This window comes from Podarcis gaigeae, assembly GCF_964106915.1.
Source record: "Podarcis gaigeae genome assembly, chromosome: 9".
Taxonomy (NCBI): Eukaryota; Metazoa; Chordata; class Lepidosauria; order Squamata; family Lacertidae; genus Podarcis; species Podarcis gaigeae.
In genome coordinates, this window is record NC_139685.1 from 55,446,561 (window position 1) to 55,459,782 (window position 13,222).

The 13,222-nt window shown below is 45.8% G+C and overlaps 1 protein-coding gene across 1 annotated transcript in view; it reads left to right on the forward strand.

Moving 5' to 3' along the window:
* ELOVL6 (ELOVL fatty acid elongase 6) overlaps positions 1–13,222 on the forward strand; it is a 74,367-nt gene that overhangs the window by 391 nt on the left and 60,754 nt on the right. The window lies entirely within an intron of this gene.

Genomic DNA, 13,222 nt, shown 5'->3' on the forward strand with positions numbered 1-13,222 from the left:
GGTGCTCTCTGGCTGGGAGCAAAGCGTGTGCGTCTCCGGGTGATGCTCTCGCTCCCTCCCTCCTGCCGTGGCAAGGATTACAAGCGAAGGAGGAAGGGAGCGGGGCGAGCGGTGGCGGAGGGGAGAGAATGCAGATCGCCCAATGTGCCCAAGACGCCTCTGTGCGTCCGGGGCGCGCGCGCGCGCGCGTGTGTGCGCCACAGAGTGCATTATTGGCGTGTGGGTCGGCGCGCATCGCGTGTAGGTAACGCTTTCCGTGAATGGGTCTAGTGTTGGGAACCCTCCCAGGCTGGAACAAGAACACCACTGTCTTCTGGGGAAGACAGTGTTCCTGTTGTTTATTTGGATGCCTATACTGTATATAGATATATTATATAATAGAGCACATCTCCCACATTGTTCCTCGTCCTTAGAAACCATCTGCTTCTCCAGCACGACCGTTTTGTATTAGGCCCTCGCTCTGTTTCACCCATTGCGCCCCATGCGTCTTTAATTCGCACCCTCTCTTCTGTTGTGACTCCTAATTTTACTCGGAGTCCTTTACCTCCCCCCACCCCTCACCATGCATGTTTCCTCTCCCCCCCCCACCCCCTTTTGTATGTGTGTAGGAGGTGAATACAGGCTTGTTTCGATCCATGCAAAAATGAAAAAAAAAAGCCTCCTCGCTTCGTTGCTGATAAAGAAGCCGCCGCTCCCAGCATCTCTCGGTGGGGCTGGGATCACTTTTGCCTTCGCGTTATAGCCGTGCATCTAAGCGCGGGGTAGATTTCTATGGATGGGTTTGGAGAGGATGATGAGAGGAGGGGTTCCTCTTCCTGCCGCCGGTTGCCTGGAAGGCAGGGAGGGGCTGGGAACTTGGGAGCCGAGAAGTAGTAAGGCTGGTCACATTCAGCATTCAGGTAAAGCAATAGTAAGAAGGTGAGAGGGGCAAATGTAAAATTATACGCATTTGCCGCTGACGAAGTGGCCTGCATCTTCTCTGACTCTGCCGTAGGAGGGAGTTTCTGCTCACAGCTAGACTTTAGGCTAGACTCGTCAGGTGCTTTTTTTATTTTATGGCGGTTTCTCCCTCCCTGCTGCCGCGATCCCAAATCTGATCTCCATCGAGATCTCTTGCTACAATAAAAGTCTCGGATACAATGTCCTTGGCTTAAAAGTGCCTTTGATCCTGACAACCTTCTCTAAGTAAACTTTGACGTGCCACCCCAAGAGGACTGAAAAATGCATCCTTTTTTCCATTTTGAGGATGATGGTCCGCATCGGAGGGAGGAAAATGGAGGGGGGAAGCTTTCCAGACAGACTCATAGCACCCCCCGGATCTAGCCTGAGCCGGCCAGCGAGACTGTGTGTGTATGCGCGCGCGCCTTTCCTCAAACAAGCACATGCCGTTGTGGGCGAATCAGTGGGGAGATGGAGAGGGGAAATGAGGTGACGCCATGGGAGCCGCTGCGCGGACAGGGCTTAATTTTGAACCCGGGCTCGGTCCCTGAACCTATTTTTGAAACGCCGGGACCATGCAAATCAAGTCGGAGAGTGGCCAGTTCCTCCGCGCATGAGCAGAGCGCGCTCCCACGGAGTGACCCAGGCCGCCGGCAGGGAGGGGCCGGGTTAGGTTGAGCCCTGGCATCTGTTGTCTTAGAAATTTCGCGTTGGAAGGAGATGGGTGGAGAAGGCAACCCCTTTTCCCTGCATGGAGGGAGAAGGATGGAGCTGATCGTGTGTGTGTCTCCTCTTGTCCTCCTGGCCTGCTTCTGCCGCTGCGACCTGCGGGGAGCCGCCATCCTTCCAGACACAAACACGTGCCTGCCCCTAGCCAGTTCATGCTCTCTCAGGTTTAAATCTGCCATCCTGCTCCGCCCCTTCTTCCTTCCTTATGTAGGCCGGGCCGCGCTTGCCAGGTAGCAGATTCGCCCTGGCCCGCCCCGCGTTCAAAATCTCTCCACCCCTCTCTCTTTCTCTCGGTCGTCACGCAGCATTCGCCTGTCCTCACCTGAACTGCAGCAGCTACATGAGGGAGGTCAGCAGATCGGTGGGGTGAAGTGTCTGGGCCCTCCAAGAGCCAACGAGGGCACCGTTGCACAACGGTGCCACGACGTAGTCACCCTGCTGTCACCCTGCTGTAGTGAGGTGACCAGTCTGTGTGCTGATCAGGTTGGCATGCAGGCAAGTGCGCGGCTCGCTACGATGCTCCTTTCCACACCTGGCACAGATCTGCTAGACGATCGATTTGGAACTCTTCTCAGACGAGGTTGCCAAATGTCTAGATTTGTCTGTTTGCATGTTTCATTCTTGGCCCCATTTCACGGCGGTTTGACTGCAGCAGTCATCAGGTGAGACTTGGGGGCTGCGGGGGATAGAGCCAGACGTGATCACCTGATGATTGCTGCAGGTCAAACCGCTGTCAAAGGGGACATGCCAAAAAAAAAGAGATACTCTTTGTCTGGCAGCTTAAATATTCTCCCTGTCTCTCCCCCTGTCCTCATCTATTCTGTGCAAACTTTTAGTCAACTTTTGTACTTCTTTTAGCCAGCAAACATTTGTTGCGTGAGCTGTGGCCCTCTCACTTTCAAGTAGTGTGGCAGCCTTTGCCAAGTTGGTGCCCTCCATATGTTTTGGACTACAGCTCCCATCAGTCCCAGGCCAAATTCATAGAATCCATAGTGTTGGAAGGGACCCTGAGGATCATGTAGTCCAACCCCCCTGCAATGCAGGAATATGCAGCTCCCTGACAGGGATTGAACCTGCAACCTTGGCATTATCAGCACCCTGCTCTAACCAACTGAGTTATCCATACATTTAAAGCGCTATAATACTGCGCTAAAAAAGCACGGGTCCCCCCAAAGTATTCTGGGAGCTGTAGTTTGTCAACAGTACTCAGTTGTTAGGAGATGCCTTCTCCCCTCACAAAACTGCCTTCTCCCCTCACAAGGAGTTCCCAGTGCTCCATGTGAAGATTGACTTCTTGTAAAAACCACTCTGGGAACTAGCTGTGGGAGGGGAATATGGGTCTCCAAACAACTCTCAGCACCCTTAACAAACTACAGCTCCCAGAATTCTTTGGGGAATAAATGTTATCATAGTGCTTTAAATGCATGGCATGAATGAGGCTTCAACATGATGGGAGTTGTAGTCTATCTGGAGGACACTAGGATGGCAAATGTTGGTGTACACTTCTATACGTTCTCCTCTCACCCCCAACCCTGCAAAAACCCCTGGTTCTTAGATTTCTTTGCTCCATTACTTTTCTTCAGCAGCACTGCTCACTAAAAAAAAGCTGAGAAAGGGGGGTGCATCTCCTTTTCCCACTGTCTATTGCTAGAGGGTTCTTCCACAATAAATTTATTCATTAAATTTATATCACATATCTTCAACACACTCAAAAGTTCCCAGGGCAGCAAACAATATGAATGCAATAATAACAAAAGTACAAGCATAAAAAATCTTGGAAAAAATAAGGAAAAGCCATCTATCAAAACCTGTACAAACAGCTCTTCTCGGCAGTTTGAAAGGATAGAAAATATAGGAAGTAATTCATTGACCTTAAAAATGCTCTTTTAACAGTAAACTGGTGGGGGCACTGAGGACCTTCAGCACATCTTTCTTGATGGCTGTACTGAAGACTGTGACAGTATTATACTGAGAGATCTAAATTTTAATGTCTTTAGAACATTCATATCCCTCCTTTAATTTTTTTGAAAAATGAATTTTAAAATGAATTCTTATATCCATCTGTCTCCCCAAAAGTTTCCCTGGTGGGGGTGGTACTGGTTTCACATCCTGAGCCCCCCTCATCTGTAGCAGCTCAGAATTTCATGCCCTCCTTGACCACCATGGGCCTGTCTCAGTTGATCATGTGATGTCACACATGTTTGATGTGGTCCATCTGGGATAGGATGGTAGTGATCTGGGGATGACAATTACACTTAATTGTAATTAATTATCCTTAACTGGTAGCATCTAGGCTTCCTGAGATGCCTAACCTCTGCAGGGGTGAAGGGCCAATTAAAATGGTCTGTCTGCAGACACTGATGGATTCCTGACTGCTCTGGAGGATGAAGTTGTGGCTGGGGCTTCATTCCTGATACCTCAAGCACCCTCTCCTGCCTGCAAGTGCTCCTGCTCTTTGGTTTACTGAAATGACTGGAGATGGCATAGGGTGATGGTAGTTTGATTTGTATTCCAGGTAACCTTTGGGATTGTGCTGGTATGACATTGATTTTTGCCTATGCTGCCTTGTGTACTTTTGTAGAAAGGCAGGACATAAATACATTAATAATAATAATAATAATAATAATAATAATAATAATAATAATAATAAAAATAAATAATTGGATGAAGATTTTTGATACATCAAACACAAGCTTTAGATCATTTTAGAGACTACTCTATAGTTATGATGGCAGCAAAGAAATCTGAATTCTCTGCTACCATCGCATCAGTTCAGTGCCAGCCCAGCAGAGCTTTTTTCAGTGGTTAGGACCTTATTTCATCTGGAGCTAACGAACTTTTGAAAACCCGCTTTGAGCAATTATTTTTAAAAACCCAACACTTTGCTGATAAAGTTGCCCATATCCGCTCCAACTTCACTCTGCATTTAAATCATGAGCAATGTATGTGCCCTTGATACTAGCTTGACATATTCTGATTGACACATTTCAGTTTCTTCAACCTGTGGATGTGGACAAGTTGCTTGGAGCTTTGAGACCAAACCTGTTATTGTTGACCTTGTCCATCCTGGCTGGTGAAAGCCACTAGCAGAGCAAGATGGCAAGATTGGTTAAATCTTATCTTTTGCAGAAGGTACAGCACCATCTACTTTAAAGCAAGCAGTAGTAAGACCTCAGTGGACCTTGCCACTTTAGACAATTCTAAGCCAGTCTCTCATTTTTTCATTTCATAGCAAATTGCTACAATGAGTGGCAATGACTCATCTCCAGGCTTCCTTGGTCAAAACTGATTATTGGGATCATTTGTAATCTGAGTTGAGGACTGATTTTGGAACTGAAACTGCCTTGGTCACCTTGGTGGGTGACCTTCACTGGGAACTGACTTGGTGGGTGACCTTCACTGGGAATTGACTAGGGCAGGGGTGAGGAACCTGTGATTCTCCAGATGTGGCTGGATTGCAACTCCTATAATCTCTGACCATTGACCATGCTGGCTGGGGCTGATGAGAACTGAAGTCCAACAACATCTGGAGGAGCACAGGTTCCCCCACCCTCTGGTTAGGGGGAGTGTAGTCCTGGTTTTTGATACTATCAGTCAAAACATCTTTCTGGTCAATAGGAGAGCTGAACTGGGAATTGGGATATAGAGTATATCCTGTTCTAGATGGAATAGTATACCCCTTGAAAGACTCAAGTCCATAGCTGGTGCAGAGAAGGCATGTTTTGTACATTCATAAAGACTTTACCAGCTTGGAGACAGGAAGGAAAAAACAGTTTCACCATATACAAATCTATGTGCCAGGGCACATCACTTTCCAAAAATAGGCCTCACATTAGGAACTCTAAGCTGAATTAAAAATCTGGTTCTTCTACTGACACTGAAAGCCTAACTGAAGAAAAAAATGGTATTATCAAATTGTCAAATAGATTTGAGGCACTTCTCTTTCAACAGAAACACCTTTATAGAAATGGCATCAATGTACCACCTTACTGTTAGCTACTGAAAACAGATGGAATTTAGCTCAGTTTATGCTCTCAGGCCGGGACGCAGGTGGCGCTGTGGGTAAAAGCCTCAGTGCCTAGGGCTTGCCGATCGAAAGGTCGGCGGTTCGAATCCCTGCGGCGGGGTGCGCTCCCGTCGTTCGGTCCCAGCGCCTGCCAACGTAGCAGTTCGAAAGCACCCCCGGGTGCAAGTAGATAAATAGGGACCGCTTACCAGCGGGAAGGTAAACGGCGTTTCCGTGTGCAGCTCTGGCTCTGGCTCTGGCTCTGGCCAGAGCAGCTTTGTCACGCTGGCCACGTGACCCGGAAGTGTCTCTGGACAGCGCTGGCCCCCGGCCTCTTGAGTGAGATGGGCGCACCAACCCCAGAGTCTGGCAAGACTGGCCCGTACGGGCAGGGGTACCTTTACCTTTACCTTTATGCTCTCAGGCCCTTCTCCACAACTCCATCCACATCCTTTCCCTCTCTTTTCTGGATGCCACTGTGTCACCTCCCACTTTTGTCACCCACTATCTTTTACTTCTTCAGCTTGTGTCTGTTGGCAGCTTCATACATGTTCCCCAGGTAGCGTGCCACCTTGCAGTCTGTTGCTTATCTTCTGTACCCCACATATCATCATTGCTAGCACACCTATGCTCCAGTCTGTATCTTATTTTCGACATCTGCTTTGTATCTCACTCTTTCAAGTAGTCATCACTGGACTAGATGACCCTCAGGGTCCCTTCCAACACTACATTTCTATGATTCTATGTATTCTAGTTTACGGCCTCTCTATAGTCTTCTATAGTACTTTGCCTCATTGTTTGCAATGAGCTATCCTGTTCAACCCATCTCTGATTTTTTTATCTGTTGCACCAACAAGCTCTCTAATTGTTTTATCCATTTGGGAGAGAAGGGATAAATTATTACCCCCAGTACTGATTTACACACAAAATTTTGTCCAGATGTCTTTCTCCTATATCTATAGTAAGCATAGTAAACAGTAGCAGAATGGCTGAGAGCTGGACAAGTATCAATACCCAACTCTCATTTTTTACTCACTTTGCCAAACAAACCTGTACTCTGTTAGGTGAATCTTCAGAATTTTCTGTGTGACCTTCAAAATTTATTGGAAAGTAACACAAAAGAAGTCATGTGTGGATGCTTCTTCTGTCTCCTATGAGGAAGAGTAGCCTTGAGAGGTTGAAAATTGTCTGGTTTTGAAAAAGATAGTTTCTGTTGCCTCTGGTAAGTTTCTTGGAGCTTTGTAGGGCTGGGAGCAATATATGTTGAGCTTCACACTGCTCACTAAAGGGGGAAATGAAACATTTCAAACTTGTGCAATAATTATATGTGATACTGATGCTTATTGTCAAATGATATTTGCTGCTAATCTTTAGTGATTGTTTACATTGTAATGAGCTTGTGCTTTAGCTTCCCAGACATTTCCTTAGGGGTACTAGTCAAACTCAAGGTGTGTGCAGGTTCAGTTAAAGAATTACACCAGGTATCTTTCAACTACTTACGGTATGTGTTTCATAGTATATATTATTGATATTGATTTGCAACATGGTACTTACTTCTAATCAGAGGCATATCTAAGGATTGGGAAAACCAGCTGCCAGAAATCTGTCTTTAATTACCTGTGTAAGGTGGTAAGTTTAGGCAAGAGCTGAGAGCTGAGCGGTAGGAGAAATGGCAAGGCAGTGTCTTCATCTTCTATGTGTTGTCTTCTTCTTCTTTGCCGAGTCAGATTGTCTTCCATAAACACAGTTTTAACACTGAGTCCATTTGGGATGGTTTTTTGGAAGATGTCTGTGCATGAATTTGTTTTATTTGTGTAGATCAGTGCACGCTGACCAACGCACGGTCTTCGCAGTAAGGCTCTATTTCAATGGCATAAGTATCACGACGACCGGTATATTCTTTTCTGCTGCAGCCTTCATCTGCCTTCACAGCCGTTGTAACATACCGCTTGTTATCATCCGCCTGTTCTTCCATTGAGGACTTCTTGGGTCATTCTTTATCTAGCTTCTCCCCTTTGACCTTACCGTCTTGGGTGACCCTGCTGGGAGTACGAGACTCCCGGCAGCTTCACTCACAAGGGTCATAGGAACGTTCAAGCTCACTCACCACGACAAGGTGATGATCTAGCGAGTGAGAGTGTGAAGGTAGACTGTGGGATACTATGGAGTGTGAAATATACCGTATGTGTGCGGCATCGTGGTGAGATAAAATGTAGGTGCAGCTTCCTTTCCTTCTTGCACTGTAGCACAAATGCATGCTTCCCCTCCCTCCTCCTCCTCACTTTGTCCTTACCCTGGACTCTTCAAGTACTTGGGTTCTGTAACATGTAGCAATTTCTGGTGTGGCTGTTGTGGTTGATTTTTTTTTTGGGGGGGGAGGGGAGGTACTCTGATACAGTTCCTTGCCAAGGCACCCTAGGTATGCCTATGGTTCTAATATTAAGCAATTATTTTTAATAGCTAGGTCACACTATTAAAAGAAAAAACCAACTACCAAATATTTGTTAAGCTAAATGAAGTAGATTACTTTCGAGTATTACAATGATTGGGCAATACATGTTGCATTCCAAGATTATTAATGTAGAACTATTATTCAGTACAAAAGTGACTCAGCAGGTAAACTCTTTTTGTAAGTAGCTTTGAGGTTATTTTTACAATAAAGTGGTGTACAGTATCAGTTTTATAAAATAAATAAGTCAACTACAGGGACACTTTGATTTACAGTGGTACCTTGGTTGTCGAATTTAATCTGTTCTGGGAGTCCATTTGATTCCCGAAATGGTTTGAAAACCAAAGTGTGGCTTCCGATTGACTGCAGGAGCTACCTGCACTCAAGTTGAAGCCGCGTCGGATGTTCAGCTTCCAAAAAACGTTTGCAAACCGGAACACTTACTTCCAGATTTGCGGCGTTCAGGAGCCAATTTGTTCGGGAGCCAAACCGTTTGAGAACCAAGGTACCGTTGTATAAATCTGTATTCTCAGCTAGGCTCTGATGTGCATCTTTTTTGAGTGACCTTGTAGGGATCATACAACTGCCTCTGTTTCTCCAGCTGTAACATGAGAATAACACTTACCTCGAAGAGGATTACCGTATTTTTCGCTCTATAACACGCACCTGACCATAACACGCACATAGTTTTTAGAGGAGGAAAATCCGTAGGCATGCCACCCGTAGGCACTCCCTCCATAACACGCACAGACATTTCCCCTTACTTTCTAGGAGGAAAAAAGTGAGTGTTATGGTGCAAAAAATACGGTAATTTCTTATTGTTTCTGGAGCTCTCTGCGAACAGGGAAAATGCAGAATGTGGTGTTGTGTATTAATAAAGAAGAAACCACAACCCTCATTATGAAATCCCTTGGGTATCTTAATTCGCTGCAGAAGTTTACCTGCTGGGATCTCAGTAATAGCAAGCTCTCACTGTTTTGCCTCATGGGGGAACTTAGTGCTTTTACACTGATTCCTTCCAGTTTCAGGTATTAGATCAGCGGCAAGTCTATATCAAATGTGTGACTTTGCGTACTGTGTTAAAGGGCCCCAGTGAAGCAAACCCTTAAGCTTCATTTCATAATGCTTTAGGATGGGGTAGAAAATGGAATGGAACCGAGACTCGGGAGATGTTTACTAAATTCCTTGAAAATACTGGAAAGATTGAGGAGGGTGCGCAGGAAACTGGTCCATCTACCTCAGTGGTGTTTACACTTAGTACTGCAGAAAGGTTTCGTCCAGGTTTTGGATGGGTCTTTTCCAGCCCTACCTGGAGATTCCAGGGATCGAACCCGGAACTTTCTGCATGCAAATGTTTCCTACATTTCTAGGGACTGCTTATTTTCAAGACATCCAGTTTCCACTTCCACCACCACCCCGCAGTAAAGAAGAAAGATTGCATTATTAGCAAGGGGTTGGAATTCTAGGCATGTTTGCTGGGAGATGAGCACTATTGAAATTAATGGAATTTATGTATGCAAGGTGAGAGGTAGGATTGTACAGGAAAGCTATTATTGCCATCCATGCATCATGGGGGGGGGGGCTCTCAAAGATGAGGTTGCTCTAGGCATTTAGCCTCTCCCCATGGTGTGAAAAGCTGATTGTGCTGGGTTCAAAATCCATAGCATGTAGAGCGTGCTTCCCTCTTCTAACTCCCAAAGCAAGTGTGGCAGGGGGCAGAGCTGATGAGGACTGGATGGCAGGACCAGTTTTACATGAGCCTTAATGCCCTTGCAATATTCTGTTGCCTTCTTCCTCCTCCTTGCAGCCCAATGCCCACAGATCCCTGGCACTAGACACCCGTTTCTTGCAAATTCTCATGCAGTGCAAAGATATTCCAGTCTATGGGACCTTTGCAAGAATTGCCTTTCCCCAAACCAAACTTACAGCAGCTGATCCACATTTCATCATGACTTTACTCCAAGGAGCTCAGGGTAGTATGTACAATTCTCCCTGGACAAACACTTTGAGCTCACAACAACCCAGTTAGGCAGAGAAATAATGACTGATCCATGGTCACCCATTCATAGCTGAGAGAGATTTACACATGAGCCTCCTGAATTTAACAGGATCACTACCCTGCTCTAATAATCAGACACTTCATATTTTAAATTCTCTTGCCTTGCGGCCTGGCTAGTTAGTTTTAACATTGAACATTTTCCTTTTGCCATTTCCTATTTAGAGTGAGGGGGGACCAATTCTCTCCCCTTTCCTCAGCTACCTCTATAGAGTTTAATTCCAAAACACAAAGTTCTTTTCTACCATGGCGTATATTATTTTTAGTTTTATCAGTACTTTGTCAAGGTCATGGGTCAGCAAACTAAGGGCCGCAGGCTGAATCAGGCCCAATTGCCTTCTACCGTAGATCTGGCCCACAGACGGTCCAGGAATTGCCATGTGGATCACCACTGTGCGCGTTCTTTCCCTCTCCCTCTCCCTCCCTCTCCCTCACATGGTGGCACTTTTCTCCTCAGGGATGGAGCAATCTTGTGCCACGCCGGGTGCTGTCAATGGCAGGAGTTGGCTCACCTGCCTGCCCGCCTCAGCAGGGCGACACTGTGAAGGGGGCGTGTGACGCCAGCTGCCGGCTGCTGAGGCATTTTCCTCCTGCTGCTCCTCCCTCTCCCTCAGTCTGCCCTTCCTTCCTTCTCTGTGCCCCTTTTCTGTGCTGCTTCCTCACACACTTTCTTCATCACCTCCTTCATTCCTCCCATGGCGTTCAGGCAGGTCATTGCATTGGCCGTGGCTGCTGCTTGCTGGTTGGGGGGCAGTTCTGTCATCTTCTCCGTGGTGCCTCCCAGCAGCAGGTGGTGGGTAAAAGCTCTGGTGACGCCCTGGTTCCCCGACCTCCATCCATGGCTCCTCTGCCAGGGCTTCAGCTTCTGTCTTCGCCGGCCAACGCAGCCTCCTGCCCTGCCATGGTGTCTGGCTGGCTGGGAAGCCCAACTGCGGCTATTGGGATGATAACTGGGACAGGTAAAGCGAAGCATCTTCAGGCCTCTTTACAGGTGGGCGAAAATCATTCATTTTATTTCTCTTCAAAATATAGTCTCCCCCCCCCCCCAGGTCTGAGGGACAGTGGACCAACCCCCTGCTGAAAAAGTTTGCTGACCCCTGGTCAAGGTCATAGACTCAGTAGAGGAAGACTATTTTTCAAACCTAATCCCTCCCCCTCTTCCACATTGCTCACAAATATCAGTTTTTAACAATTATATGTTCAAATCTTTGCATTTATTCACATCAAAATAATTATAAAATCCAACATAGTAATATTAAATAGATTTGAATTGCTAAAAACTTTCCTTTCCACAATCATAAGTCTTCTTCTTCTTTGGCGATCACTCGTAGCCGAGTAAGATTGTCTTCCATAAATACGGATTTAACAATGAGTCCATAAGTGACTATGGATGACAAGGTGATGATCCAGCAAGTGGAACAACCATAAGTTGAAGGTTTAAGATAGTGGTGTTGGGGCTCTCTGATGTTCCCTTTTCTGTCTCTCAACACTGCGCAGTAGCTGCTTTTAAAGTCTCCTGATATTAACAATCAGTGAAGAGTATCTACTATAGTAAATCAATGTTATTAAATTTATTTTAGTCAGTGTTCACAGCGAATAATCTTGTCCTCTTCTTTTGATCTTGATTTTTAGCCAGCAAATGCCTTTTAAGTACATAGTTGTAAATCTGTTAATTTTGACATCATCAGAGTAAATCCCAAAGTACTTTACCAGAAGTAAAATAGTTTCTAGAGAGTCAATCTGTGGGCCATCAGTGAGTCTGTAGAACCCTGAGACACCCCAATGTTCCTCTTGTGTTTTTTGGGGGAGGCATGTCACTCTCTTCCCTCTACGGAGCCAAATCTTATAGAGCCATCAGATTCCCAGTCCAATCACCATGTTGCGAAGTCCTCTCCATTGTCATTGTCAAAATAATAACCAGCTGTCAGTCTTGTCAGCATCTGCATGGGGATTTGTGGGTGAGGAACAGGGAAGGGAACTATCTTGCAATTTCAGGCTCCCTCCCTGGCTATTCGGCAACAAATGGAAGCTACTTTAAAGCCACAGTGGATTGCATACTACCATTGTACAACCAACACAAGTATGTTAGCATACCATTAATCCTGTTTAAGTAGAGGTTCAATAAGATCAATCAAACAATTTATGGACTAATTTCAAAAGATGACCTCAATAAGGTCAATAGCGTATTACAAAATGTTTGATGGAGTCAAACATTCCATAACACGCTATTGATCTTATTGAGGTCAAGTTTTGAAATTAATCCAAAGTTTCAGGTAGACTTCATAAGAGCATAAGAAGAGCCTGCTGGATCAGGCCAATGTCCCTTGTAGTCTAGCATCTTGTTCTCACAGTGGAAAACCCGTTGCCTGAGGGAAACCAGCAAGCAGGACCCGAGCGCAAGAACACTGTCCTCTAGCATGATTTCCAGCAACTGGGGTTCAGAAGCATTGCTGTCTCCAACTGTGACAGCAGAGCATAGCTATCGTATCCAGTGGCCATTGATATCCCGGTCCTATGAATTTGTCTGGTCCTATATCAAAGTCACCCACATTATTGGCCATCACCGCCTCCCATGGGAAGGAAGGCTATACCTGTTTTATAGTTGTAATGGTGTTATCTGTTTTCACAATTGAATTTTCTGTTGCAATCCACCCTGGGATAAAGGTAAGAATTGTTTTCCCCCAACATACATACAGTGGTACCTCAGGTTACATACGCTTCAGGTTACACACTCCGCTAACCCTGAAATAGTACCTAGGGTTAAGAACTTTGCTTCAGGATGAGAACAGAAATTGTGCTCTGGCGGCGCGGTGGCAGCGGGAGGCCCCATTAGCTAAAGTGGTGCTTCAGGTTAAGAACAGTTTCAGGTTAAGAACGGACCTCCGGATCGAATTAAGTACTTAACCTGAGGTATCACTGTAGATACATAAAAAATACTAATCTTATTTTACCAATTGGAAGTAGCTCCTATTGATGATGTTCAGTGGAGTCAGAGGATAGAAATGAGCTCAAACACACAGCCTTTTCAAAAATGTGGAACATT